Source organism: Magnolia sinica, chromosome 2 (genome assembly GCF_029962835.1).
Source record: "Magnolia sinica isolate HGM2019 chromosome 2, MsV1, whole genome shotgun sequence".
Classification (NCBI taxonomy): domain Eukaryota; kingdom Viridiplantae; phylum Streptophyta; class Magnoliopsida; order Magnoliales; family Magnoliaceae; genus Magnolia; species Magnolia sinica.
In genome coordinates this window covers 83,157,537-83,178,802 of record NC_080574.1, presented here as the reverse complement: position 1 = coordinate 83,178,802, position 21,266 = coordinate 83,157,537, and the positions used below count along the sequence as shown (strand labels likewise).

The window sequence follows — 21,266 nt, the reverse complement described above, 5'->3', positions numbered from 1 at the left end:
GAAAAATTTCGTAGGTAAAAGTTTTTACCTATGAAAATATTTGTAGGTAAAATTTTCGTGAACATTTTTACCTATGAAACAATTCGTCGATAAAAGTTTTGTCAAAATTTTTTACCTACGAAAAATTTCATCTGTAAAAGTCTTACCATTATCGACGATATGATTTTTCATCGGTAAAAGCCTTTACCCTCGGTCTTTTACCAATGAATTTACCGAAGAAAAAATTCGTCGGTAAAAATCATTACCTACGAAAAAGGATCATTTACCGATGAATTTTTTCATCGGTAAAAGCCCTATTTCTTGTAGTGTTTACTCTTTCTTCACGAATTTGGACTCAGGTATCTGGAATTATAGGTTTTTATGGAGAATGATTTGAGTTGGGATGCATTGTTTTACTCTCTTCTCATGAATTTTAAAATGGGTGTTTGGAATTATAGGATTTTGTAAGCAGTCAAGGTAAGTATGCAGCAGAGAAGAAGATATTGTTGTAGAAAAGGTAGAAAGCAATGAGAAAATAGAAGGTCGGAAGCCAAAGGAGAATCCATCTTTGGTTTTGTCAAAGATGATGAGGCGAATTCTGAATATGGTCTGTTATAAGCTTGTCAGGAACCTAAATTCATATGCAAGCTTTTTGGGTTTGAGCTAGGCTCTTGTATCTTGCAGGTGATTTTCACAGGTCTTGAATTTCAAATTTCTTTCAATCTCTATCTCTTGAATCTGATTTTTTTCTAACATCTTTCTTACTATAGATGGGGTGTTAAGAAACCTCAAATCATGAAAAATTTTGTCACAATCTTGTCGAATGCAGGTCTTGGGATGGCCATGTTCAGTCTCAGTAAGATCATTGATATGCTCATCATGATTCTTAGTCCTTGTATTTCAAGTGTTTTGAATTGACTTGAACTACCTTTGAAATTTTTGAATTTTTAGGACTGTTCATGGCCTTGCAGCCAAGAATCATAGCCTGTGGGACTCAACTTGACGCATACGGAATGGTTGTGAGGTTCCTCACTAGCCCGGCTGTCATGGCGATCGCATCTATTGGGGTTGGCCTTAGAGGTACAATCCTCAGAGTGTCCATTGTTTAAGTGGGTCCATTGTATTTTTAGCTCAATCTTCAAAACACACATAAACATATTTTCAGCCTCTTATGTATAATGTCATAGCATGCAATTTCTTCCATTTTGTCTGATGAAATCCATGTGCAGTAAGCTTTCGAATCAAAGCGAAGCTGAGAATAGGGTGTTAGTTGATGGCAAATTGATAACCAGTAGAGGCACATCCATGGAGTTTTTGCTTGCGATTGTTAAGAAGCAATTTGGCTACGAGAAGACATTGGATCTTGCTGTTAATGAGAACTTTAAATAGACATATAACTATTATGTTGGCATTGTACTTTTGTGAATAGAAATGAATGATTGTATTTGATTGAATGAATGATTGTATGTGATCAAATGAATGAATGATTGTGTTTGATTGAATTAATGAATGATTATGCTTATATGAGTTATCAGGGCATGTACTACAATGGTAAGAGATGCCATTATTATTTTTAAAAAAAATTTAAAACAATAAGCATTAGCTACGGCTATTAACCGTAGCCTTTTATCTGAAAACCATAGCTTTGGCTAATTTTAGCCTATTACTACGGTTCTCACTCTACTTTTAGCTATAGATATAATCCGTAGCTGTATATAATTTAAGTTACGAAAAGTATTGCTACGGATTTAATCCGAACCTATTGTTTCAATAGCTACGACTATTAACCATAGCACTTTATCTGGAAACCGTAGCTGTGGCTGATTTCAACCTATTGATACGGTTCTCACTCTACTTTTAGCTACAGATATAATCCGTAGTTGTAAATACCTTAGAGCTACGGATTTAATCCATACCCATTGTTTTTATGGCTACAGATTAAATCCGTAGCCATAGCTTTTAGACCTATGGTTATGGTACCAATGGCTACGGTCATGCTACGGACTTTAACCATAGCCATATGCATTTAGCTACGGCTTTTATCCGTAGCCTTTTCCCAGTTTTCTATAGTGTCAGAATCCAAACAATGACAATGATTTCAAAGTGAATGGACATCGTTTAAAGCCATTTATTGAAAATTTTGATTCAGAGGACATGTCCATACCTCTGACTGACCCTGTTTACCAAGATTGACCTCCTAGTCTGATGGAGGTGTAGTTAGGTTTACTGCTTTCCACTGTTTAGGATAGTTTACTTTCCGCTGTTATAAGATAGTTTGCTTATCGTCTATTTGAGTCTTTTGTGCTAACCCATTTTTCACACTAAGATCATTGGAAAAGCCTCCAAATTCCTTCTTCAAGTATTATCTCTCCATCACTTCCCTTTTATTTTCATTGCCACTTTTACATTGCATATTTATTTCTTTTACATTGAGGACAATGTAGATTTTAGGTTAGGGATGGGAGATTAGGCAAGCTAATCAGTTGTTTTCTTAGTTTTTGAGCAAAAATTGTGAAAAATTGAAAAAAAAAATTGAAGTATAAGTTGCTTAATGTTGATGATTTATGTCTCTTATATTTGGTTACTTAGAGATTTCAAAGTAAGTTCGAATTATTAATCCATGATTAGGAGTTTTAAACATTGGTTGAGTCCTGATTTCATATGTCACATCTAGCTTTTACATTAAAGTTTTAGTCAACATTGAATTGTTAACTTGGTGATTATTTAGCATGAAAGGAACCAACCTGGGGAATTTGTCCATCATGTTCAAAAAATAATAATAATAACAATAATACCTAGCTAAAAAAAACAGTTGTCTTTGAAAAGGCCACTTATTAAAGATTTTTAAAAAGGTTGATATAGCGTGAAAGCCATTAATGGAAAAATCAAAAGCTGGAGGAATAAAATGGGAATTAAAAGATGAACTTTAAGGCAAGTTTTGTTTTAAGTTTTAGTTGTCCTGAATGCTCTTTTGATTATCAATGTTATCATGAAAATAAAAAATTGAACCTTTGATTGTGATAAGTCTAAACTTTAATATGCACCTATGGAACTCAATGTTTGGAATGGTTCTAATTGGAGGATAAATGTTTCAAACTTGATTATGAAGTTTACCTAATGCTAGAGTTTAAGAGAGAATAATGTTAAACATTGATGTATTTTGAAACTCTATTATCTGGCTTGTTTTTGAAACTTCTTGAGCTTATGGAAATTATACAATGATTTCAAAATATTTTTCGCATACTTTACTCGGGACTAACAAAATGTTGGTTGGGGATTATGTTTGTAACACCCTGAAATTCGGGGGTCGAGCATAACTCAGCTCTCGAGTTTCAAAACATCACTTATGCAACATATGCAATGATGGATATATGTTGTCTGTATGAGTGCATAAAACATGGAGTAGATTAAGCCAAACTGCAAACATAATCCAGGGATAGGTGAAATTTGCAAACGGAAGACTGAAGAAATTCATGTATATAGCTATATAACTCCCTGAGAAATGTATGCTCTGCCAGGTCATAATTACAAGTGTTTGTTTCAAAATATAAGTTTCAAAATGAAATCATTCATTACAAAAGAAATCCAAAATCCCCGTAGCTCAGGGCATGGCTCACATGAACCCGCCTAAGAACTGCATAAAAGAAAACGCGTCCTCGTCATCCTCATACTCTTGCTCTGCCTCAGGGGTCGCATCATCATCTGCATCTAAGACAGAGTCTGATTGGTGTTAAAACACCGTCCTAGAATGTGGGGGTGAGTGATCAACTCAGTGGAACTATATAGTAAAAGTTAACATATTATCAATTCAATCAAACAGTAATAATAAGGCAATATAATCAAACACGTCCTAATTACTCTTGTTAATGCAAGGATGTATGTAGAAATGATGCATGCTCTCGCCTGCACTCCCTCAACATCTTCATCTTACGGTACGCATGACAACCTCCCGCAGTGCTCCACAATGCCAAGGCATATGCAATTCGGTGCATGAACATGATTACCCAGTTGTTATTAGTCCTTTTTACACAGCAAGATTGTGAAGCTAAGGTACCTTCCTCATATCAATTTCCAACGGTGATCCATTCTAGGGTCGTCAGTCCTAGGAAATCTCATACGATCATATGGTTCTAGGTCACTGCAAAGGGCTAGTCACCAATCAATGCATGCTTAGTCATACCTTAGTTGTTACACTAAGGCTCGTCACCTCAATGCAGTATCAAGGTATGCTCAAGGGTACTACAAAGGGCTCGTCACCAATCAATGTAGGCCAACAGCACAAATATAGTGTCCCATACCACCATAATCGGCTCACGAGTCTAGTGTGCTCACTGGTCACTATGGGGAGGCTCATCGCCCCAGCGTAGACCGACAGCTCGACCACGGTGTCCCATACCGCCATGCCCGGCTTATGAGTCTTAGCGGATCAAGGTACAATGTTAACGGGATTGCATTGGTAAGTTTGGTACCCTAGATTCAAACAGTAGCGTCCATACATGGTGAACATCCATCGGGACAGTCGGGTTACTTGACGAGTTCGACTAGCACGAGCGCACGTTAAGTTAAACGATATGAAATGCGCAAACACTCCGTGTGGCCAAACCACTGTCGACAACCCTAATACGACTCGGGTTCGTCAAATACGTCCTACGTGACGAACAACCTCAGCCACGAACTCAAAGTTTATTACCAATTGCCTGGACTATTTCATAGTCCCACACCTTCAATTATAACAGATATTCATACCAGCAATTCAAAACAGTAAAAGAACAACAATTCCAATCATACAAGCATGTGAGCATTTGATGTATTTCAACTTAACATGAATTCACACCTGAGTAGTGCCTGAATTTAAACAACAAAGAATGTAAATTGCATGTAGGAAATCATACACATCAATAAGAGAGTTGAGAATCTCTTCTCAACGCCCGTAAACAGGATAATATATTACACACTTGATCATTCAGACATTTCTACAAACACTTAGACTACATATTCCAACATACATGACGTATGTTGGTGATAACACACATTTGGACAATTCCTTTCGCCAAGGAGTTGACACACGTACAACTAACATGAATACACGACAATTAATCATGGCAAACACATGCTCGTATTTCATACATATACGATACTTTCTACCTTTACATGGAATACACAAATCTCAATATAGCTCATATATATCAGGAACGCAATATAAACATCGCATTTGACATGTGAAATTTCACCCACAACAATAATAAACCATTAACCGACATTGAAAGCCTTGAAAACCATAACCTATACGAATATAGTCCGCACCTTAAACCAGAAAGTGCGCAACAGATCTGATTCAGACGATAAGTCTTCGTCAACGGCGACTAGATAACCTAAGACATGAATTAAATTAGCTACATCAACACTTAGACTATTCTAAGCTCCAAAACAGGCTAGGGTTTGATTGACTTACCCAAGAATGAACTTAGAATTACCGGAATAACGATTCAGATGCGATGGTTTAGGTACGCAGAGTAACAGGGAAGAATCTCAAGATGATTCACCAACTTCTCTCTTACTTTCTCTCTCTTTTCCTCTCTCTCTTAGCTAGGGTTTAGAAAATTCGTATGGAATTTGAGAGTGAGGGTTTAAGGTCTTTATATAGGCCTAAAATTGATGGAAATAGCCCCAGGGCCAAGGTATACTTAGGTTATAACCAAATTGGGTCTATTTCGGTCCAACAAAGCACTTCTGGTGGTCCCTTTTCCACGTGCGGTCGGACTTAAGCTCCCTGACCATGGATCTAGGTTAGGCTGAGTTTTTGTACCGATCAGATTTACAGATCAGTCGTGGTGGACCAGTTTTAATTCAATGGTCACCGAAACTCGATCAGGTCCACCGGCACTTTGACATGTCTGAGCCATCTTCCCTGATCCGAGGGTAAATTTGGGTCAGATTCTGACGGTCAGAATGCTTAAAATCGGCGCGCAAGCGACATGACTCAGATTTCATAAATTCATATTTAATTTCTAAATAATTTCACCTTTCTCACACTCTTTACTCCGGACTCAAGCAAATCGTCTCAGGACATCATCTGGACTTGATTTTTGAGGTGATTGTCAAGCCCAACAAGGTGATCATAATTGTCTATGATCATCGTTATCGGACTTTCGACGTGCTGTCCAAGTCCAATACAAAATTTCCAAGTACTCCCGAGAGCAACTGGATTTAGCGTTGAATCCTAGATTTCAGGGTAACGTAGCGCCAATGATTCTACAAGTTTTGGGTCTTACAGATCGAATTTAAAGTGATTGGTGCTAATTTCACAAGTAATCGAGTTTAGCGCTAGTTAACCCACATTTAACTTCTAAAGAATTTGAGGTAGTACTCGGGTCTTTGCACGAAATTTTCCAGGTCATTACAATCTACCCCCCTTAAAGAAAAATTTCATCCTCGAAATTCGTACCTTCTCATACTCCTCAAGAATCTGAGGGTAGTTCTTTCTGACCTCAGCTTCAGTCTCCCAAGTAGCCTCTTCTTCACTGTGATGCGTTCACAGTACTTTCACAAGAGGGATGACCTTGCTATGCAATACCTGCTCCTTCCTGTCTAGGATACGCGTCGGTCGCAGTACATATGTGGCTTCCTCGCTCAACTACACCTACTCCCAACTGATAATATGCGAAGGATCAGGAACGTATTTCTTCAGCATAGAAACATGAAATACGTTATGTACGCCCATAAGTGGTGTGGACAAAGCAAGGCAGTACGCTACCGCTCCCACTCGATCCAGTATTTGAAATGGACCAATAAATCTCGGCGTGAGCTTCCCCTTCTTACCAAACCGCAGGACTCCCTTCATAGAAAAAACCTTAAGAAATACATGGTCTCCAACCTCGAACTCAAGCGGTCGTCGCCTCATATCAGCGTAACTCTTCTGCCTGCTCTGTGCTGTCAGCAGTCAGCGTCGAATAATGTCAACTTTCTCTGAAGTCGCCTATACCAACTCTGGGCTAATCAAACTACGTTCGTCAACTTCTGCCCAGCAATGTGGTGCTCTACACGGGCGACCATACAATGCCTTGTAAGGAGCCATGCCGATACTCACCTGGAAGCTGTTGTTATACGCGAACTCTGCATAAGGGAGACAGTCATCCCAACTGTCCTTGAAATCCAAAACAAAAGCTCGCAACATGTCCTCCAGAATCTGATTCACACGTTCCGTCTGCCCGTCTGTCTGCGAATGAAACGCGGTACTGAACTTTAATTTCACACCCATCACTTCCTAGATACGAGTCCAGAAGATAGATGTGAATCGCGTGTCTTGGTCAGACATAATCTCCAAGGGAACTCTGTGCAGACGTACAATCTCCTTGATGTACAACCTAGCCAACTCTCTGCAGAGTTTGTGACTCTAATTGGTAAGAAATGAGCCGACTTTGTCAATCGGTCGATGATCACCCAAATAGAGTCATGTCCCTTCCTCGTTCTCGGTAGCCCTGAAATAAAATCCATAGAGATGAAGTCCCACTTCCATTCTGCTATGGGCATGGGCTGAAGCAGTCCAGGAGGTCGGCGATGCTCTGCCTTGACCTGCTGGCACGTGAGACAATGAGATACGAACTCAGCAATGTGAACCTTCATGTTGTCCCACCAGTAGGATCTCCTCATGTCTTGATACATCTTCGTGCTACCTGGATGCATCGCAAACTTTGAATTATGGGCTGAGTCGAGAACCTCCCGTCTCAAGTCAGGAACATCTGAGACACATAGGCGGCCGCGATATCGTAGGCCTCCATCTGAACCAACACTCCACTCGGAGTCCTCATCTGTACAACTCTCTCATCTTCGCCAATAGCTCATCATCTACCTGAGCTGCAATGATCCTCTCGTCAATGAGGGGCTGTACTCGAATATGTGCGATAACCTCATACGGCTCTTCTACCGTGAGTTTCTGCTCAAAGTCTCACACAAACTCCATCATGTCTCATTCTGCTATCATTAGCGGAACCGCAAACTCTACAGCCTTCTTGCGACTTAACGCGTCTGCCACAAGGTTTGCCTTGCCCGGATGGTAAGAGACATCGAACTTAAAGTTTTTCAATGTTTCTATCCATCGGCGTTGCCTCATATTCAAGTCACGCTGAGTGAAGATATACTTAAGGCTCTTATGGTCGCAAAAGAACTCGAACTCCTCTCCATAGAGGTAATGTCTCTAGAGCTTTAATGCGAAAATGATAGCTGCCAACTCCAGATTATGTGTAGGGTAATTCTCTTCGTGTTTCCTCAATTGTCTCGAGGCATATGCAATCACCCTGTCCTTCTGCATAAGGACACAACACAGACCAATGCGAGAGGCATCAGTATATATCGTATACTTAACCCATTGCTCTGGCAATACTAGCATAGGGGCAGACGTCAACTTATCCTTCAGCTCCTAAAAAGCTATTTTCGCCTTCTCATTCCAAGTAAACTTCAAGTCTTTCCATGTCAACTGAGACAACGGTTTGGCTATCTGTAAGTGCTAGTTTATATCCCTGTCTGTTGTCAAATTTGTGGTGCCATAAATCACTGTTATGTTATATATAACTTGCATAAGTGAAGCTCTCTCAAGGATCAACATTCATGAACAAGCTAAGCTCACAAGACAAGACTCAAGCTGAAGAGTACAAGGCAGTTGGTAAAGAACTCAAGACTCTTTCAAGATTGAGCTACATCACTATTTCAAGATTGATCTACATCAAGACTTCAAGACTCATTCTTTAAGGTCACTTGTTCCTAATGTTTTCAATGTCCATACTTCATGATTGAGGTTTGATTGACCATAGGTTGACCTTAGAAGTAGGTCATTTCGGATACATAAACCGAATGTTTATTTTTCATGTGATTGGTCTGTTCTTCAACTAGTCCTAGGCCTTCTTCGACTAGTCCTAGACTTGCTTCGACCAGTCTAAGAAATTCCTCGATCAGTCCTGAGTTTGTTACAAATTCCGGATGAAATCTGTTAGGCTTCGACTAGTCTAGGGATTATTCGACCGTCGAAGGAACAATGTCGACCGCATCTTCGACCAATCGAACATCTTCGACTCGAATTCCAGGAAAGTGAACAGACCTACGACCGGTCGAAGGAGACCTACGACCGGTCGTAGGAAACCTACGACCAATCGAAGGAAACCTTCGACCAGTCGTAGAACGGTCAGAGCATATCCCGCCGAATTTTTCAAATATCTGTTATTGCTTCGACTAATCGAAGAGCACTCTAGACCAGTCAAAGACCCGATCTTCTCACCTATAAATAGTGCACGAATCTCAGAAGAAATCATCGAATTACTTAATCCATTCAAGCCAATCTTCATCAAACTTCTGAGAGATAATTCTGTGCTCCATCTAAGCTAAGTGTGCTTATTTAATATTCTCTTTCCTTAGCTTTATTTAATTGATTTTGTTTCTGCTATTCCAATCTGATTTGATAAGAGGAATTATTATTCCCTTTCTTTGGAATCAAAATCAATTAAGGCAAGCCCTATTTGGTTTAATTTAAAATCTATTAAAATTAGAACCATTGTAATCGAGTACTGGACATTGAACTTGGACATTCAATCATCTACTCTAATTTGGTTCTACCGGGCTGCTACAACGAAGGAGATAATCAGGTATTTTACATTTAATTGTAAATCCCTTTCTATTTTGGTTTCTTTCAAGATTTGCCAGAAAAATCTTGTTGTATTGGTTTTCTGAGGAGAGCCAGGAAAACTCAGAAGTGGGGTTTTTTTTTAATTGTGTAAGCCCACATACAAAGACACAATTGTAAAGGTTTTGGGTGAACCTGGGAAAACCTATTTTTAGTGAACGCTAATATCCCCTGTGTGAGGATATTAGGAGTGGAGTAGCATTTTGTGTGGCTGTTGTATAACAGTTGGTGAACACACAGGCGAACCACTATAAACCCCTGTGTTGTGGTTGATTGATTTATTCTTCTAATCTTTAATTAATTTTTGTAGGATGTATGTATGGTGGTGAATGTTGTAATTATTTAATTCAAGCTTTGTGAGAATGTTGTAATAGTTTAGAATTTATTTTCTGCTATTCCTTTATCAGCTTGATTTTCAATTTCATTTGAAAGTTGTTCCAGCAAGGTTGCCTTGCCATTTTTATGGTGTATGGCTGTCCCTAGAACAATACATTTTTAATTACAATTTATTCAGTTTGTATTTAATTCTGTATTCCTCTTCGATTTAAGATTTGATACAAAGATCTTTCTAGAAATAAGGTTGTCCTACCATAAACTCTGGTTTTTGGTGTAAGGTTGTCCTTAGAACAACGTTTGTATCAACCTCTCAAGATCTGAATTTTGAGGTTATTTTTATTTACCGCTTTGTGATTTACTTTGGCTATCATTTTCTTTTTATTTCCGCTGTTATTAGTTTTATTTGGCATTGTCCTATTACCCCCCCCCCCCCCTTCTAGGACATATAGCTTGGCCTTTTCACTATCTTCGAGAAGTCTCATATGAAGCGTCGGTAATAGCCTGTTAGACCCAGAAGGCTTCTCACCTCAGTAACCGAACCAGGCTGCTTCCAGTCCTGAACTGCAGCTACCTTAATGAGGTCGACAGCTATCCCTTCCTTGGACACCACATGTCCTAGGAACTTGACTTCCTCCTTGCAGAAGTCACATTTCTTGTACTGTGTAAAAAACTGATTCTTCCTGAGAGCATCCAAGACCATTCTTAAGTGCTCCTCGTGCTCTTCCCGACTCGTAGAGTATATCAAAATGTCATCGATAAAGACAATGATGAATCGAAATAAAAATGGCCGAAACACCCTGTTCATCAGATCCATGAACACAGCCGGTGCATTCGTAAGACCGAACGACATCACAAGGAACTCGTAATGGCCGAAGCTAGTTCTAAATGCGGTCTTCTGCACGTCCTCAACCTTAACGCGTAACTGATGATATTAGCAAATAAACATGGGATAGATTAAGCCAAAACACAGATATGATTCAGGGATAAGTGAATAAAGCAAGCGAAAGACTTATAGTAAAATATGTGTACAAGTGTAAGTCCCTGAATTACATATACAACCAGATCGTGTAAAAGTATTATTTATCAAAATTATAAGTACAAGTTACATCATTTTAGATCCCAAAATAGTAATCCCATAGGTCCCGCACAACTGACCGAGGCTCGCTAGAACCCGTCAGAAAACTGCATATAGGAGAAGGCAGCCTCGTCGTCATCCAGCTCCCGCTCTGCCTCAGACGTCGCATCAACATCTGCAACATCAGGGCATTAGACAGAGTCTGGTGGTTGTGAAACACCGCCACAGAAAAGTGTGAGTGAGTGATCAACTCAGTGGAACAATAAGGCACTGGTTAACATGTTATCAGTTCAATCAAACAATAATGATAAAGCAAGACAATTAAATAAATCCTAAGTACTCTTGTTAATGCGGTATGAATGCAATATGATGCGTGCCCTCACGCGTACACCCTCGGCGTCTTCATCTTACGTTACGCATGACATCGCCTCAAAGTGCGCCACATCTACAAAGCACATGCAAATGCGGTGCATGGATATGATTACCAAGTTGTTATTAGTCCAATTCATACAGCGAGGATTGGGAAGCTAAGATACCTTCCTCATATCACCATCCAACGGTGATCCATACTAGGGTCGTCAATCCTAGACATCTCATACGATCATATAGTTGATGTCGTAGCAAAGGGCTCGTCACCAATCAATGCACGCCTTTCATGTCCTTACTACCACAGATAGGCTCGTCACCTCGTTGCGGTATCCAGGTATGATCGAGGTCACTACAATGGGCTCGTCACCAATCAATGTAGGCCGACAGGACGAATATAGTGTCCCATACCACCATAATCGGCTCACGAGTTTAGTTGCTCACTGGTCACTACGGGGAGGCTCGTCACCCAGCGTAGGCCGACGGCTCGACCACGGTGTCCCATACCACCATGTCCGGCTCATGAGTCTTAGCGGATCGGTACCATGGTTATTAGGATTTCACTGGTAAGTTCGGTACCCTAGATTCAAGCAGTAGCGTCCATACACGGTTAACATACATCGGACAATCGGGTTACTTGACGAACTCGACTAGCACGAGCGCACGTTGAATTGAGCGACATAGAGTGCGCAAACACTCCGCGTGGCCAAACCACTGCCGCCAACTCTAATACGACTCGGGTTCGTCTAATGCGTCTCACGTGGCGAAAGCAATCTCAACCACGACCAAAGGGTCAATTACCGATTTCTGGACTAAGGCATAGTCCCAAACATCCTACACTACGACAAATATTCATATGGAATGTAAAACAGTAATGGAACAACCACTCAAATCATGGTGCATACACATCTGAAGAATATCAATTTAACATAAATGTAAGCATAAGAATGCTTGAATTTAAATAACTTGGAATGTAAATGCATAAGGAAATCATGCGCATCCATAGAAGTATTGAGAATCACTTCTCAACGCCCGCATTTAGTGTAATCAGTTACACGTAGGTCATTCATGCATCTCTACAAACACTTAGCATCCATGGAACAACATACATGACGCATGTTGAAATACATGCACTTAGACAATTCCTTCTTCCAAGGAGTTGTCATACATGCATCTAGCATACATACATGACCAAAAATCATGGCAAACATAAGTGCGTATTTTATACGTATACGGTACTTTATAAATACACTTAGAATACACAAATCTCAACATAAGCACATGCATATCAAGAAAGCAATGTAAACATAACATTTGACATGTGAAATCTCATCCATAACAAGAATAAATCACTATCGGGATTGAAAGACTTGAAAACCATAACCTATACACTTAAAGTCCGCACCTTAAGCGAGGAAAGAATAGCCGAACTGATTTAGACGAGTTGTCTTCGTCAACGGCGCAAGAATACCCTAAAATAAGGATAGAAATGAGATACAACAACACCAAGTCTAATCTAAGCTCTAACACAGTTAGGGTTAGGTTAACTTACCCCAAAAAGAACTCAGAATCGTCCGAGGAACGATTCAAAGTAAAGGTTCAAAGGTGAAGAAGAACAAGGAAGAATCAAGATGATTCACCAACCAATCTCTCTCACTAACTCTCTCTTTTCCACTCTCTTTCCAAGCTAGGGTTAGAGAAAATTCGTATGGAAATGAGAACTAGGGTTTAAGGACTATATATAGGCCTTAAAATGATGGAAATAACCCGGGTCAAGGTATACTTAGGTTATAACCAAAGTACGCCTTTCTCGATCCAACGAAGCACTTCCGGTGGGCCTATAACCACGAAAGGTCGGACTTAAGCTCACTGACCATGGATCTAGGTCAGCCTGAGTTTTCGTTCGACCGGCTCTTCAGATCGCCGTGGCGGACCACACTCAATTCAACGGTCACGGAAACTCGATCGAGTCCACAAGCACTAGGATATGCCGGGGCCAACTTCCTGATTCGAGGGTGAAATTGGGTCGAATCCAACGGTCGGAATGCTTAAAATCGTCGCGCAAGCGACGACTCAATTTCATAAAAGCTTATTAAATTCCAACCGTTCTCACACTCTTCACTCGAACTCAACCAAATCGACCCGAACATCACATCGACTTGATTTTTGAGGTGAAGACCAAGCCCAACTCGGTGACCGCAATAACCTAAGATCATCGCCATCGGACTTTCGACGCGCGGTCAGTCCGATCCGAGTCTTCCAAAATTCCCCGAACAACGGATTTAGCGATGGATCCCGATTTCGAGTAACGTAGCGCTCACTAATCTACACGTTTAGAGCCATGCAGATACATTTAAAGTGATTGATGCGAATTTCACAAGCAATCAAGTAAAGCGCTAATTACCCCAAAAACAACTACTTAAGGAAAGATTAGCACAAAAATTCCAAGGTCGTTACAATCTACCCCCTTAAAGAAAATTTCGTCCTCGAAATTCATACCTTCATATAATCCTCGAGGATCGGAGGGTAGGTCTTCCTGACCTCAGATTCCCAAGTAGCCTCTTCTACGCCATGATGCGTCCATAACACCTTCACGAGAGGGATAACCTTGCTACGCAGTACCTGCTCCTTTCTATCCAGAATACGTGTCGGTCGCAGTACATAAGTGGCATCCTCACTTAACTGCACTTGCTCCCAACTAATAATATGCGAAGGATCAGGAACGTACTTCTTCAGATAGAGATATGAAATACGTTATGCACGCCCGCAAGAGGTGTGGGCAAAGCAAGGCGGTATGCTACCGCTCCCACTCGATCCGTAACTTGAAATGGACCAATAAATCTCGGCGTCGTTTCCTTCTTACCGAACCGCAAAACTCCCTTCATAGGAGAGACCTTGAAAAACATGATCTCCCACTACGAACTCAAGCGGTCGACGCCTCGTATCAACATAACTCTTCTGCTTGCGCTGCTAGAAGTCGACGTCGAATGATGTCAACCTTCTCTCAAGTCACCTGCACCAACTTCGGGCCAAGCAAACTACGCTCACCAATTTCAGCCCAACAATGTGGTGCTCGCACGGCGACCATACAACGCCTCGAAGGGAGCCATGCCGATACTCGACGGAAACTATTATTATACGCGAACTCGGCATAAGGGAATCATCCCAACTGTCTTTGAAATCCAAAACACAAGCTCGCAACATATCCTCCAGGACTTGATTCACGCGCTCCGTCGGCCCATCTGTTTGCGGATGAAACGCGGTGCTGAACTTCGATTTCACACCCATCGCTTCCCGGATACGAGTCCATAAGATAGATGTAAAACGCGTGTCTCTATCGGACACAATCTCCAGGGGAACTCCATGCGACGCACTATCTCCTTGATATACAACCTAGCCAACTCGTCTGCAGAGTAAGTGACTCGATCGGTAAGAAATGCGCCGACTTCGTTAATCGATCGACGATCACCCAAATAGAGTCAAATCCCTTTCTCGTCCTCGGCAACCCGTAAATAAAATCCATAGAGATGAAATCCCACTTCCATTCTATTATGGGAACCCAGGAGGACGGCGATGCTCTGCCTTGAGCTGTCGGCACGTGAGACAACGAGAAACAAATTCAAAACTGGACCTTCATATTGTCCCACCAATAAGACCTCTTCATATCCTCGATACATCTTCGTGCTACCTGGATGCATCGCAAGCTTAGAACTATGGGCTAACTCGAGAACCTCACGCCTCAAGTCAGGGTGTCAAGAACACATAACCGGCCACGAAACGTAGGCCCCCATCGTAACTAACACTCCGTCGGAGTTCTCATCCTACCAACCCGCCGCTCATCTTCACCAAAAGCTCATCATCTCCCTGAGCTGCAACGATCCTCTCGCCGATAAGGGGCTACACGAATGTGTGCGATAACCTCATACGGCTCAACCACCGTAAGCTTCGGCTCCAAATCGCGCACGAACTCCAACATCTCCCACTCTATCATCGGAGCCGCAAACTCCAAAGCCTTCTTGCGACTCAACGCATCTCGCCACAAGGTTTGCCTTACCAGGATGGTAAGAAACATCGAACTTGAAGTCCTTCAATGTTTCCATCCATCTGTGCCTCATATTCAAATCACGCCGCGTGAAAATATACTTAAGGCTCTTGTGGTCGCAAAAGAGCTCGAACTCCTCACCATAAAGGTAATGTCTCCAAAGCTTTAATGCGAAATGACAACTGCACTCTCGGTCGTGCGTAGGGTAATTCTCTTCGTGTTTCCTTAATCGACGCGAAGCATAAGCAATCACCCGGTCCTTCTGCATAAGGACACAACGACCAACGCGAGAGGCGTCAGGATATATAATATACTTAACCCCTTGCTCGGCAATACTAGCACAGGGGCGGACGTCAACTTGTCCTTCACCTCCTGCAACTCCGCCCGCTCACTCCAAGCAAACTTCAAATCCTTCCGTGTCACCGCGACAACGGTCCGGCAATCTTCGAGAAGTCTGAATAAAGCGTCGATAATATCCTGCAAGGCCAAGAAAACTCCTCACCTCAAGAATGTTTGTCGAGATCCTGCACTGCACCTACCTTGGCAAGGTCGACGGCTATACCTTCCTTGGACACCACATGTCCCAGGAACTTGACTTCCTCTTTCCGGAAATCACACTTCTTGAACTGTGCGAAAAGCCGATGCTCCCTAAGAGTACCCAAAACCGCTCTTAAGTGCTCCTCGTGCTCGTCCCGCTCGCCGAATAAATCGAGATGTCATCAATAAATACAATGACGAATCGAAACAGAAACGGCCGAAACACCCTGTTCATCGATCCATGAACACGGCCGGTTCGTGACCGAACGACATCACAAGGAACTCATAATGACCGGAGCTAGTCCTGAGCGGTCTTCTGCACGCCCCCATCCTTGACGCGCAACCGATGATACCCTGACCGCAGATCAACCTTCGAAAAGTACCGTGCCCCCTTCAACCGATCAAACAGATCATCAATCCCGGGCAAGGGGTACTTATTCTTCACAGCTACTAGTTCAACTGCGATAATCAATACACAATCGCAAGGAACCATCCTTCTTCTTCACAAACAACAGTGCTCCCCAAGGAGACACACTGGGCTGAATAAAACCCAATTCCAGCAAACCATCTATCTGCTTCCTCAACTCCTCCATTTCACTCGGAGGCATACGATAGGTGGGTAAAGAAATTGGCGTCGCACCAGGCATAAGATCGATAGCAAAATCAATCTCACGCGGAGGAGGTAATCCAGGAATCGACTCAAACACATCTTCAAACTCCTGAACTACCGGCGTACTAACCAACCCCGATTCGCCCGAACTCTCCAACAGAGAAGAATAAAAATCAATACGAAGAGGGTAACTGACCTGAACTGGGAAAGTAACAGTCTCGCCCGCAGGTCCATGGATCGTCACTGATCTAGCTTCACAATCAATCTTAGCTCGCATCCTCGTGAGCCAATCCATACCCATAATTACAATGTAGTGATAAAGCGGTGCGACTAGAAATCAACACGGATCGATCCACTTCCCAGATCGACCAAACAATCCATACAACGCTTGCCCAAGGCAGAGGACATCCCCATAGCGGTAGTAAGCGTCACTGCATAGAAACAGATCTCAAACCCAAACGCCTAACGCCGCATAAGAAATAAGAGAAGTAGTGGACCCTGTATCCACTAGCACAGAAACCGGAATACCTTCAATATGCGCTGTCACCTCAAAGGACCTCGGCACCAAGTCAGGCTTCTGCCGAAAGCGCATGAACACGAGCCTCGCCGACGATTCGGCGGAGGAACCATGGGCCGGTGAGGTGGCTTGAAGAGGTGCTATAGGTTCAAGGATGGATGAGCCGGCGCCGATCGAAGAGGAGGAGGAGAAATAACCGGAGGCATCGGACGGCTAACCCTCTGCGGTGGAGTAAAACCACCCGCTCGCATACGGGAAAAGCAGAAACGGTCCAAGTGCCCAACCTTTCCACAATAAGAACATCTCAGATCAGCTCTCATCTGCTGAGCGGGCGGCGCTGAACGCCTAGGAGGAGAATCAACACGCGGCCTCTTGCCAAGGAAAGGTGGAAATCCGGTCGCGGCCTAGGAGGCATCGGTGCTCGCATGCGGGACGCTCTATCTCCGTCCTACTCTGCTCGCAAGGACATGCTCACTAGCTCCGCATATGAAGAAATGCCAGCACAGCAAATCTTCGATCGGATCTCAGGTCGCAGCCCCTCGGAAAAACGCCGCATCCTCATCGGCTGATCACCCAGGATCAAAGGAACATACCGCCCCAACTCAGGAAACCGGTTCTCATACTCCGTAACCGACAACCCTCCCTGGCGGAGGCGAAGGAACTCACTCCTTCTCATGTCGATACGTCACCGGGAAATACTTCTCGTGGAAGCGCGCCTCAAACGCCTGCCACGACCACACGAAGTCCTCCTCGACAGTGCGAAGCACACTGTCCCACCACAAACCGGCCTCCTTCTCAAACATGAAGGTGGCAAGCTCAACTTGCTCGACCTCAGAGAACAGTGAAGCGGCCTCAAGATCTTAGAGATGCGGTCAATCCAATACTCGGCCTCCTCTGTCTATGAGAACCCGCAAAGTAGGAGGTCTCAAGCGCTGGAATCGCTCATGTGCCGCTGGCACTAACACTGGCACCGGCACCCTGATGGAGGCATAGGTGAAACAGTTGGAGTCTCCCTATCGACTGAGCAAAGATGCCACCATGGAGGAGAGGAACTCCTCCTGCTGCTGCTGCTGGCGCTGCTGAATCTGCTGCTGCCGCATCAACAACATCATCTGCTCAAATCAACAAGTGAAGCAGAAGAAGGTGCATGGCTCGGCTCAGAAACCGAGGGTGTGACTGGAGGAGCCATAGGTGTCGACCCAACACCAACACGAGATGGACCGCCTGCGGATCCGAATGGCTATCGCTCAAGGGAGGAACCCCTGCAAGCGACTCAATAGGAGAGACGGGCCCAAGTCTTCGAACCCTTAGGAGGCATCCCTACATTAAATCAAAGGATGCAACCTGCCAGATTCTAAGTCACATAATCCATCCACACAACAACAACACAACAGCACAACACCAAAACAAACCACATGCATTCCATTAACCAAAATCGTCGCAATACAAGTAGTGCAACAATACATGAATCACGACTAGGAAAGCATGAAAACAACAACATCTAACACTTCAAACAACCACAACTACTACAACCACTAACAGCTACCACACTACAACAACTCCAACTACAAGCCAACAACGGCTACACACGTAAAGAAACACCAAACAAAGCAAAGACGGCCACGACGATGCTACTCGTCGGAGTCAGGAGACGGAGGCGGAGCACCCTTATCCCGCAAGCAACACAGGATAGACTTCAAAGTCCGGGACATCTTCTTGAACTTGTGCTTAACCAAGCCTCGAAGATCCACCATCCCCTGGCGTAAAGCAGCTTGCCCTTCTTCAAGCCGTGTAAGACGGGCATCTCTGGCAACCTGCTCTGCGCCCTGCTCTGACACCACGGGAGGAGAGCGATCACTCGAATCCTGTGCCCCAATCTCTTCCTCGTCTTGCTCTGCTTCTTCCTCAGACTCCGCACCACCTTCAGCATAACTCTCATCATCACTCTCAGACCCGGCCTCACCCTCGGAGGCAAGCCGACCAGAACCAACCTCCATCAGCTTAAGGGTCCTCAAGTTGATATAACGAACAGGGACCGGCTTCTCAGCTCCAAGCCTATAGCCAAACTCATGTGCGATCTTGCAAATGAGGCGGCCAAAGGGAAGAGACTCGGTCCGTCTACTCGAACGAGCGATGAGAATAATCTGACGCAGGACGTACGTCGGCACACACAACTTCGCATCCTGCCCCACCTGATATAGAAAATCTACCATCAGGCGCGTACACTCGCTGCGGTTGCTCCACCTTGGATACACATTGAACGTAAAGATGTGGTGAAGCAAACGGAAGTCGTCCGTCATGTGAGAAGCCAAAAGACTCCTATTCGGCTGCCATTCGACCAGACGACCACACAAGGATCGGGTGACGATCCCTCTCGCGCACACTGCCCACATTCTTCTCGCTGGCATGCACTTCCCCAAGTGGCACCTTCAAGAGTCGGGATATCAAAGCAACATTGACAATACCAACTCGACCGCTACCACAGGGAATTTTGAACTGCAGAGGCTCCAGCGAAGGCTCCAGAATGTTGGCATAGAAGGCCCGAACCGTGCTAGCATTCGCGCGATACTCGCCTTCGAACAAGGGACCCCAACCAGCCCCTTCTAGGCGCTCCAACAAAAAGAACTCACCAAAGAGCCGCGGATCAACATGAGCCTCAAAAAGGACTCTACGCCCCTCATAGACTCCATGCGACAACTCCGCCAACAAGGTCCTACTAACGGGAGCTCGAGGATCGAGGTCCCGCTTCGTCTGGAATTCTCGCGTGGCGGACGCGCTAGCGGCGACACCTCTCGGCCTCCGTGCACGGGTTGGGCGGCTCGGCCCGGCTTCATCCACGGGCGCTCTCTTCTTCCCCATCAAGGAAAGAAGGGAAGAAATGGAAAAGATGGCCGTCACAATCTCAAAGAGGGCCATGAGAAATGAGAGAAAGAGAGAAATAGGAAGATGGTGAAGCTTCCACACAACTATGAGCCAAAAAGGGAATGAAAGGGCTCAAATGAGAGGGAAAAATGGAGAAATCAGCAATGGAATAGAAGATTTGAGAATGGGGTGATGGGTTTGCACGAAAATGGAAGGAAGATGAAGATTTGGGAGAGATTGGAGAGAGTTTGGAGAGGTTGTTGAAGAAAAGGAGAGCTTGGAAGAGGGTTTTGTAAAGGAAATAGGTAAAAGGAGTGGTTTTAAAGTGAAACCCGTGGAGGGGTGGGCCACACAAGCCTCATGGACGATCGGCCCGCGTCGGCCCGGCCCGCTGACCGGCGATCCCTCGCCGAACCGGCGATGGCATCGCCGGTCTCTGGACATATCGGCGATGCCTCGCCGATTTGGCGAGGTCCTCCTGGTCCTCCTGGTCCTCCTTGGTCCAAATGATGTGGTCCCCCCCTGGGTCCCACAGAAAATGCCCCGATTGGCCCCTTGTGTAGTTTGAAGCCTATCGGGTCATTCTGACAGAAATCTGATACAAACAGCGATTTCTGGAAGGTTTAAAAATGAATAATGGGAGGGTAGACCATCTACACTCATTAATAGAGGGTCTAGAACAGGTTTCGGGTCGCTGTGTGTGATCAGGTAAGGGTACAGACTCGATCTCGGCAAAGGTTTTCAGGAAACTTTCGCCGATAGAAACTACGGAGCACAAACACAAAGCGATGATAGACCGCACCCAATTACACTATAGTGGTGACAACGTGCGGTGTGTGACCATAACCCAGGTCCGGTTTAATCCAGATCATGCTCTGATACCAACTTGTAACGCCCTGAAATTCGGGGGTCGAGCATAACTCAGCTCCCGAGTTCCAAAACATCACTTATGCAACATAATTAATGAATGATGTATGTTGACTGTATTAGCACATAAACATGGGATAGATTAAGCCAAAACGCAGATATGATTCAGGGATAAGTGAATAAAGCAAGCGAAAGACTTATAGTAAAATATGTGTACAAGTGTAAGTCCCTGAATTACATATACAACCAGATCGTGTAAAAGTGTTATTTATCAAAATTATAAGTACAAGTTACATCATTTTAGATCCCAAAATAGTAATCCCATAGGTCCCGCGCAACTGACCGAGGCTCGCTAGAACCCGTCTGAAAACTGCATATAGGAGAAGGCAGCCTCGTCGTCATCCA

General features: G+C 43.8%; 1 long non-coding RNA gene across 1 annotated transcript; it reads left to right on the top strand.

Annotated features, from left to right (window-relative positions):
• Positions 1-586: 586 nt before the first annotated feature.
• LOC131229422 (uncharacterized) lies at positions 587-1,047 on the top strand. The gene is made up of 3 exons (XR_009163315.1): positions 587-663; positions 750-835; positions 931-1,047. It is a non-coding gene; the product is annotated as an uncharacterized LOC131229422 (long non-coding RNA).
• The last annotated feature ends 20,219 nt before the right edge of the window (positions 1,048-21,266 follow it).